The sequence below is a fragment of the Delphinus delphis genome, chromosome X (assembly GCF_949987515.2).
Source record: "Delphinus delphis chromosome X, mDelDel1.2, whole genome shotgun sequence".
NCBI classification, from domain to species: Eukaryota; Metazoa; Chordata; class Mammalia; order Artiodactyla; family Delphinidae; genus Delphinus; species Delphinus delphis.
In genome coordinates, this window is record NC_082704.1 from 27,602,570 (window position 1) to 27,612,189 (window position 9,620).

Genomic DNA, 9,620 nt, shown 5'->3' on the forward strand with positions numbered 1-9,620 from the left:
GAGGAGGTGAAAGTTGAGTGAGTCTTGAAGGAAAAGAAGCAGCCAGCAAAGATCAGGAGGTAGAGCACTCCAGGTAGAAGGAATGACAGGTACGAAGGTGTGGAGATGGGGGCAGACTTAGTGTGTTCAAAGCCAGAAAAACGAAAAAAGGCCAGCATGGTTGGAGCATAGAAGGAAGAGAAGTAGTAGGAGATGGAATCGGAGAAGAAGGCAATTTCTACAGAGCCTTGTGAGCCATCGGAAGCACACGTCACACGGATGGTATGCAAACACCATCTGGTCATTAGTAGGCGCCATGCTTATTCTTGAGACTGTAGGTTTCACTTTTTTTGCTTTAAGGCTTCTGTTTCATTACATAAACATTGAGCGCTGTGCTATGCACTGAGGGACGATGCAGGATGAATTAAATACACTGTCCATTCCCTTCAGGAAAAAAAAAAGTCCTGTAGAGAATGTATTTATGATACAAGGAAGTATGTGATAAAGACCATACTTGAGGTAAAGCGGGAGATCGCAAAATCACATCTGATTAGGGCCTACTGAAGGCTTCCTGTAGGAGGGGGCATTTGAGTTTGACCTTGAAGCTGAGTAGGATTTGGACATGACTACACTCACATAGTAAAGGGAAATTGTAGAGGCAATCCTACAGCTTCCAACAGAGCATTTTATTGGGTGATTTCTTTTCCACATTTGTTAAGTATCTTTGATTTTATCACAAATTTACCTATCCTAATGTTTATTTTAATTTAATTTAATGTTATCCCTATCCTAATTGAACTTGAGATTCAAGTATTAGAAATGCCATAGAGCTCTTTGACCTAGAAATTCCACTTCTATGAATCAATGCCAAATAAAAACTCTCACGTGTGAACTGAGATGCCTGCATAAAGATACTCATTGTATCCATGTTAATAATAGCAAACTATTAGAAACAACCTAAATACCATCCATAAGGGACAACTTTATCCTCAATTTCTAGATCAGTGCCTGGCACATAGTAGGTGCTCAAAAAATATTTGTGAATGAATGAATGAATGCATGGATATAACATGATTCATTCATACTAAGGAATTCTCTACAGCTATTAAGAAAGAATGAGATATATACGGATGTACTTACATCGAAAAACTCCAAAAAATATTGATAAAAAGCAAGTTGCAGAACAATTCTACTTGTGGAAAAATAATATTTGTGTATGTGTATCTATATCCCTACACATGAGCTAACCGGGGGAAGGGGGATTATGGGTGGGACATGGGAGTGGACAGCAAGCGGGCTTTCACATTTTATCATCTAAATGCTGCAGACTCTCAAATGTATATTTCCAGCTTCAACCCCCAGACTTGTATATCCAATTCATCATCCCTACATTGATGTCTAATAGATACCTCAAATTAAGCATGCCCAAAACCTAACTCCTATTCTTTCTCCGTAAATCTACTCCTTCTATAATTTCCTCTATCTCGGTATATGATAGTTCTTTTCTAGTTGCTCAGGCCAAAAACCTTAGAGTCATCTCTTATTTCTTACACACCCCGCATGTAATCTAACAGCGAATCCTGTTGACTCTGCCTTCCAAATACATTCAAGAGGGAATTCCCTGGCGGTCCAGTGGTTAGGGCTCTGTGCTTCCACTGCAGGGGGCACGGGTTTGATCCCTGGTCGGGGAACTAAAGTCCTGCATGCCCCGCAGTGTGGCCAAAAAAAAAAAAAAAAAAAAAAAACTTTCAAGGTCCAAAGACTTCTCCCATCTCTACCAATACCACCCTAGTCCCAGCCACCAGCATCTCTTGCCTAGATTATTTCAGTGGCCTCTCAATTGACACCCCCCCCCGCCCCCCCCCGTTCCCCCTTGCCCTGCTACAGTCTATTTGTAACATACCAGTGATTCTAATCAGTCCCCCGCCCAGTTTGTGCTTAGAGTGACCTACAAGATCCAATGTATTACTTATCTCTTGCCGTGTAACAAATTACCCCCAAATGTGGCCCCTTAAGAGAACACACACTTGTTATCTCACATTTTCTGTGGCTCAGAAATCTGAGCATGGCTTAGCTGGGTCCCCCAGATCAGGGTCTCTCACTAGGCTGTGATCAGGGCATTGGTTGAGGCCTCGCTCATCTCAAGGTTCAAGTGGGTCAGGACCTCTTGCTAAGCTCGATCAGTGGTTATTGGCAGGATCTGGATCCTCACAAGTTGCTTGACTGAAGGCCTCTGTTCCTCGCTGGCAGTTGGCCACAGGCTGCCTTCAGCTCCTTGCCACATGGGCTTGTCCATAGGGTGTTTATAACGTGGCAGCTGGCTTCATCAAAGTGAGCCAATGAGAGAACAAGAGACTACCAGCAAGTAGAAGCCACAGCCTTTAAGAACCTAATCTTGCAAGTGACACCCCTTCAGTTTTGCTGGCTTCTATTCATTAGATCCAGCCCACAATCAAGGGAAAGGGTCACACAAGGGCGTTAGCACCAGGAGGTGGGGACCATTGGGGGCCATGTCAGAAGCTGCCTGTCACAGTCTAGACCACCTGTCCTACTACATCTCCTTTCCCATAACTCTCTGATCTCATCTCCTGCTAATCCTCCCCCTTGTACTCTATGCTGGAGCCAGGCCTCCTTGTGATTTCTTGAAATGGCAGGCATTGCCCATCATCAGAGCTTCATCACTTACTATTCCCTCTACCTGGAAGGCTCCTCCCCACATAGCTTCATTGCTTTACTCCCTCACTCCTTTGGATCGTGCCCAACGTCACCTTCTCAGTTAGGAATCCCTTGACCTCCCTGTTTAAAACGGTAACCCTCCCTCCTATCTAACTTACCCTTCTTTATTTTTCTCCAAAGCACTATCACCATTTGATGTGCTATATATGTATTTACCTAGTTATTTTGTTTGTCGTCTGTCTTCTACACTAAAATTTAAGTTCCATGAGGGCAGGACATTTTCTCTGCTTTGTTCACTGTTCTAGCTTCAATGCTTAGGGCAGCGCTGTCCAATAGAAATACAATACAAGCCACATATGTAATTTTAAATTTACTAGCAGCCACGTTAAAATTCAGTAAAAAGAAGGTGGTGAAATTAATTTTAATAGTGTATTTTCTTTGACCCAATATATCCAAAATGCTATCATTTCAACATGAAATCAATATACAGGCAGACCTGATTTGATTGTGCTTTGCATATACTGCATGTTTTATCGATTGAAGTTTTGTTTGCTTCAAACGAATCTACTGGCACCATTTTTCCAACAACATTTGCTCACTTTGTGTCTCTGTGTCACATTTTGGTAATTCTCGCAATATTTCAAACTTTTTCTATTTGTTAATATGATCTATGATCAGTGATCTTTGATGTTACTATTGCAAGAAGATTACAACTCGCTGAAGGCTCAGGTGAAGGTTGGCATCTTTTGACAATAAAGTACTTTTTAATTAAGGTATGTACATTTTAAAAAAATATTTATTTATTTAGCTGTGCCGGGTCTTAGTTGCAGCACACAGGATCTTCGTTGCCGCATTCAGGATCTTCATTGCAGCATTAGATGTAATGTTATTGCACACTTAATAGACTGCAGTATAGTATAAACATGACTTTTATATGCATTGGAAAACCGAAAAATTCGTGCGAGTCACTTTATTGCAATATTTGCTTTATTGCAGTGGTCTGGAACCAAACCCACAATATCTCTGAGGTATGCCTGTAAAAATTATTGATGAGATTCTTTTTTACTTTTTTTTTCATAGTAAGTCTTCAAGATCCAGGCTTCACCCTTAGATTGTTCAGATGCTAAATTTTCATCAGAAATCCATGATCTGTATTTAGATTCATAGTATTAGTTGCAAGAGTAGATTCACACATCCAGCTTGTTTAAAAGTTTCCCAATAACCGTATCGCATATCAGTTTTTATATTTCAGTACGCATTAATTAAAATTAAATAAAATTACAAATTCAGTTCTTCAGTCACACAATCCCCATTTCACATGCTCAATAGGCACGTGTGGCTAGTGGCTACTAAGTTGGACAAGGCAGGCCTAGAACAGTGCCTAGCACATCAGGGTCACTCAATAATTAATTAAAATATCCAAATTTATTGTGTAAGGCTTTTCCAAAGAGAAGATATTTATGGTTAGTTGGAGAAGGCAAATAAAGCAAAGCGAAAGCAATCATGATGCCACGCCCACTTCTCTGGGTCACTGAGGCCTTTGTAACAAGCAAACTGTAATTGCAGAGAGCTGTAGAGGCTCTAAAGCACGTTTATATCCATTAGCTCTTGCAATCCTCAACACAATCGTGAGAGGTAGGTAGAGCCAAGACTATTTTTCCCATTTTACAGTTGAAGAAACTGAGGAAGCCAAGTCACGTGTTATCTGGCAGAGCCAGAAACAGAACCCAGGTCTTCTAGTTCTCTTTCCAATACACCATAGAGTGTCAAGTAACCTGAATGGCCCTGAGAGGAACTCCGTCTTACTTTATCTCATTATGGATCCATCATCCATGAATTTATAGTGATGGTGTCCGATTAGATACAATAATATATGCACTATATGAGTATCTGAAAAAGTTAAGAGCCCTATTAGAGTATGAGGTATTTGAAATGATATAAACCTTACTGTGTGTACATTAACAGCCTATTGCACCACTTGGAATAATGGGAGGTTTCTTATTCCCCAGACAAAGGCACAAACCTCACCCTCTTTTGTTACTTTTACCGAATCCACCTCTTTCACAGAGTGTAATAAAAATCCTCTACCCATAAATTGGTTGTGGATTTAAGGATAACCCTTTCCCCTACCAGAGGCTAATGATATGTCTCTGAAAATGCAAATGTAGGGGTCTTGAGTATTTCGAACGTTGTTGAAAGTACTAGGTGTTACTTTGTACTGTAAATGCATGTTCCTAAATGGGAAACTCATAAAGAGACCGAATGGTCCAGGCTGGGGAAGGAAGATGAGAACTTCCTTGGGCGAGTTGGGCAAGTTGGGCGCTGGGCAAGTTGAGTGGAAGCCATCTGTGGAGCAGAGTTGAAAAGAGCAAAGGACGACTTTCAGCAGCCTTTAGGGGCAGATAGGTTGTATCCAGAAAATTGCAGAGACTAGGATCAGAGCAGGAACAAGGACAGGGTGGGCAGACACTTAGAGCTGCAGAAATCAACGCGTGACTAGATTCTCGTTCACACTGCTTCACTGTATAGGAGGCAAGATGGGGTTTAACTCAGACACAGGAAAAGAAAACACTTAGGAGAAGGGGCCATGTCACAGACCAGAGAAGACACCTGGCCTGACACCTAGTAGGTATGCAATCAACATTTACTGAACAAAAAGGACCTTACTTCTACTGATGCCAAAAAGAGGGCGTCGTGGATATAAATGCAACCAAGCCTGGAGGGCGCACTAAGGGGAAAGGAGAGGAGTGAACATTTACTGAGCTCCTATGATGTGCCCGGTGCCATGATGACCTCTGTGATCTGACCGCCCTGGAGAATTAACAGGAGCACAGCAACCCATATGGTCAGGGTCTGTGAGAAGGTTTATAATCAACACGAGCAGAATAGCATGGTGGGTGTGCACTAGGGCAGCAGGTCCCCAACCTTTTTTGGCGCCAGGGACCGGTTCGTGGAAGACAATTTTTCCATGGATGGGGTGGAGTGAGGGGGTGGGGGATGCTTCAGGTGGTAATGCGAGCGATGGGGGGGATGCAGAGCGGCAGATGAAGCTTCGCTCACTCACCCACCGCTCACCTCCTGCTGTGCGGCCTGGTTCCTAACAGGCCGTGGACCGGTACTGGTCTGCGGCCCGGGGGTTGGGGACCCTTGCACTAGGGCACAAGAGTGCAATTGAACTGGGTTCAAATCCTGGTTTCCGACTCTCTAGCAAAGTAAGCACGAGCAGGTCATTTTTCCCCACCGGCAAAATGGGAATAACAACTAGTACTTGGCTTCCGTGTTTATGGAAATTTAATGAAATAAATTGTCTGGCACACAGTAAGCTATTAAATGAGCATTAGTTGTCTGTGGCAGATGTTGTGTTTCCCAAAGATGCTACAGCGGGATCTCCCATCCCACATGCGCTTTTTACAACATGACTTTGACGCTTCTGCCTTCAAGACATGACCAGCTACATAATTTTCTGGGCTCGGCATGAAGTGCAAATGCGGGGCCCCTTGCTTGAAATGTATTCAGAATTTTACATTTACGTTTCCAACAACAGGAGAACATTAAACCAAGCGTGGAACTCTTCTGAGGGTGAGGCCCTGTGTGACTACAAGTTGCACACCCATGAGGCCAGGGGTCTGTGTTGCCTCTCCCGGAATCCAGGTGGGCTTGTGACCATGGCAGGATGACACAGTGTGATTTCTGAGGTAAGATCATAAAAAGTGATACATTGTCTATGTGGTTCTTTTTTGATACCTGTTTGGAGCCCTGAGCTGCCATTATAAGCAGTCCATCTGTCTCCAGGCCACCATGCATGGAGGAAACCCAGACTGGCCCCTGTGGAGAGGCCACGTGGAGAGGCTCTCAGGCTACATGAAGTGAAAAGAATGCCTGAGCAGTCTCCTGCTGCTATGGTGCCCCTGCAATTCCAGCTTCAGTCACCATCTGACTACAATCACCTGTGAGGCTCTGAGCCAGAACCGTCCAGCTGAGCCCTTCCTGAAATTCCCGACCCACAGAAACCATGAACTATAATAAAATAAGTGTTGTTCTCCTAAGCCACTAAGGTTTGGGGTGATCTGTTATATAGCATTTGATAACTGGAACACTATCATTAAAACAAAGAATTAAAACAGCCAGTACCAGGAGTGGAAGTGATATATCAGAATGAAAGGAACTGCATCTGAATGTGTGAAACTCGTTTGGATCCTGTTTCAATCAAACTAGCTTTAAGAGAATTTTGAGACAATTGGAAATATTTGAATATGGATTGGATATTAAATGATATTAAGGAATAATTGTTAATTTTGTTAGATAGGACCATAGCATGATGATTATGTTAAAAACCAGTCTTTATAGATTTGAGATGCGTACTGAAGTATTTACAAATGAAATGACACGACCTGGGATTTGCTTAAAAATGCTTCCGAAAGCACCAAGACCATTCAATGGGGAAAACATAGTTTCTTAAGCAAATGGTTCTGGGACAATCAGATTTCCACATGCAAAAGAATGAAGTCGGACCCCTACCTCACTCCATATATGAACATTAACTCAAAATGGCTCAATAGTTTAGTTATAAGCACTGACACTGTAAAACCCTTAGAAGAAAACATGGGGTTTATCTTCATGACCTTGGATTTGGCAATGGGGTCTTAGATTTGACACCAAAACCACGAGCACCAAAAGAAAAAGATAGATAAACAGGACTTGCAACAAAATCAAAAACTTCTGTGCATCAAAGTACATTATCAAGAGGGTGAAGAGTGGGGAAAATATTTGAAAATCATATATCCGATAGAAGTTGAGGATTCAGTATATATAAAGAATTTTTATAACTCATCAAGAAAAAGGCAAACAACCCCCTTAAGAAAATGTGCAAAGGACTCGAATAGACATTCCTCCAAAGACATATAAATGGCCAAGTAACACATGAAAAGACGCTCAACATCATTGGTCATTAAAGATATGCAAATTAAAACCACAATGAGATACCACTTCCCACCCACTAGGATGAATGTAATAAAAAAAATAATAATAATAATAAAGAGATTGAGCTGCTGAATTGACCAGCCCTGCACCTTGGACCTCTGGTTGTTCAAGACCATAAATGTTCTCATTGTTTAAGCCACTTTTAAGCAGGCACTCTTTACTTGCAACTGAAAGCATCCTGACTGGTAAGAGTTGTTAAACTGGTCTCTCCCGTCAGATAGGCAGGAATAAATAAATAGATAAACAAACAAACAAATAAATAAATAAATGGAAGGGAGAGAGAGAGAAAAAAGAAGAAAATAGCAAGCATTGGCCAGTATGTGCAGGAATTGGAATCCTCATACATTGCTGGTGGGAATGTGAAATGGTGCAGCTGCTGTAGAAGAACATTTTGGCGAGTCTTCAAAAAGTTAAACATGGAATTACCATATGATCAAGCAATTCCAATCCTAGGTATATATCCAAGAGAAATGAAAGCATATGTCCATACAGAAAGTTTACATGAATGTTTATAGCAGCATTATTCATAATAGCCAAAAGATGGAAACAGCCCAAATGTCCATCAGTAGATGGATGGGTAAAGAAATTGTGATCTAGCATATAGTAAAATAACTTCAGCCATAAAAAGGAATGAGACTGATACATGTTACAACTTGGATGAACCTTGAAACCATTATGCTAAGTGAAAGAAGCCAGACACAGAAAGTCACACATTGTATGATTCTATTTACATGAAATACCCAGAAAAGGCAAATCCATAGAGACAGAAAACAGATTAGTGGTTGCCAGGGGTTGGCAGAGGGGGAATGGGGAGTATTACTTAATGGATACAGAGTGTTCTTCTTGGATGATGAAAAAGTTTTAAAACTACAGAGAGGTGGTAGTGGCACAGCATTTTGAATGCACTGAATGGTTACATCTTTAAATGATTAACTATAGAATATTATTCAACTTTTAAAAAGAAAGGATTCCTGTCACGTGCTACAACATGGCTGAACCTTGAGGATGTTATGCTAAGTGAAATAAGCCCGTTACAAAAGAACAAATAGTGTATGATTCCACTTGCGTGAGATATCTAGAGTGGTCAAAACTATGGGAACAGAAATAGTGTGATGGTTGCCAGGGCCTGGGGAGAAGAGAAAATAGGGAGCTGTTCAATGGGTACAGAGCTTCAGTTTTAGTAGATGAAAAAGTTCTAGAAATCTGTTACACGACAATGTGAATATAGTTTACGCTACTGATCAGTACACTTAAAAATGGTTAAGAGAGTAAATTTTATATTATGAGGTTTTTATCACAAGTAATTTTTAAATAAAAAATGGTTAACTGTATGTTGTATGAATTTAAGCTCAATAAAAAAATACTACAGCAAAAAAAAAATGGGAGAGTGGTGGTAGATGAGACAAGATTAACAAAAAGCCAATAACTGTTGAAGTGGGTTAGGGGTACATGAGGATTCATTATACTGGTCTTCCTGCTGTTGTGTATGATGTACATAAAATATTCCATAATGAAAAGTCAAGAGAGAAGTTGTGCTTGTCAAACTGTATCTGTATAATACATATTGTCTGTTTTCAGGAATTGCCTTACTCTAAAAGTCTAAAGTTAATCATACCCTGATAAACTGCTTGTGTCTGCTGGTTTGGCATGGATAAGGTGGCAAAAAAAAAAGACTGCCAAGGAAGACAGAAAGTGTTGGGAACGATGATGCCTAAGGGAACACATTCATATAATTGTTCTTATTATGTGATAATCTGCTTTATTAAATGGTGTGCCATGCCCAACAGCTACTAAAAGTCCATAAATGATCACTAGAAGGAAAACACGATAGTCAGGGAATTAATGCATAGGCAGCATTTACCAACTAAACATCATACTAAAATATATTGTCCTCCCCTATGACTGCAGTTTCGGTGACACTCAGAATTACGTATTAAACAAATGCACCACCAGGGCTGCCACAATGAGCAATTCTAGAGAACACC